We start from the raw sequence: 659 nt of genomic DNA, 5'->3' as shown, positions 1-659 counted from the left end.
ATTATTCTTCTCACATTCGACTGTGATTGGTCAATTTCTTACTCTTACTTCTTACTCCGTGTATTGTAGACGGGCCTTTAAGGTTTGTCGCGTTGTTTGCACTTTTTGCACTCATCATCTTACACTTTCTTTCTCTTCAACGCCTAAATATCTATTTAGGTGTATTCGTTTACGCAAAGGTTACCGCAGAGAGTATTATTTAATCCTTGTTTAACACTCGATGAACAACAAGAATAAAATAATACTTCTGCGTAAACGAATGTAGAGATTACCTCACTTTAGATACAAAAATTTTTCAAACAACATGAACAAACCTCTTGCATTTCTCTAGACTTTCGTATACGTTAAGGTAAATTTTCACGGGCTGCTTAAACCGGCTGTTTCAGCGACAAAAAGAATCACGTGGTCAAAATTAACGAATATCAAATGTCCATTTTGATCACGTGATCCTTTTTATCGCTAAAATAGCCGGTTAGAGCAGCTCGTGAAAATTTACCTTTAGACTCCTAGATTTATCAGAGAGGCGCAACCGGTGTTATGCATTCTGTTGCAATCTAATCAATTGCGTGACTTGGCAGCCATTTATAGTTCTAGTGACATATTTCTATTTCATTTTATCCTATACATTCTATCTCACATTATCCTATACGTCTTATCTT

General features: G+C 35.8%; 1 protein-coding gene across 1 annotated transcript in view; it reads right to left on the bottom strand.

The window, feature by feature from the left end:
• LOC108765664 (tubulin delta chain) overlaps positions 1-659 on the bottom strand; it is a 6019-nt gene that overhangs the window by 2621 nt on the left and 2739 nt on the right. The window lies entirely within an intron of this gene.

The sequence above is a fragment of the Trachymyrmex cornetzi genome, unplaced genomic scaffold (assembly GCF_001594075.2).
Source record: "Trachymyrmex cornetzi isolate Tcor2-1 unplaced genomic scaffold, Tcor1.1 scaffold509, whole genome shotgun sequence".
NCBI lineage: Eukaryota > Metazoa > Arthropoda > Insecta > Hymenoptera > Formicidae > Trachymyrmex > Trachymyrmex cornetzi.
This window is presented reverse-complemented; position numbering and strand designations above follow the sequence as displayed.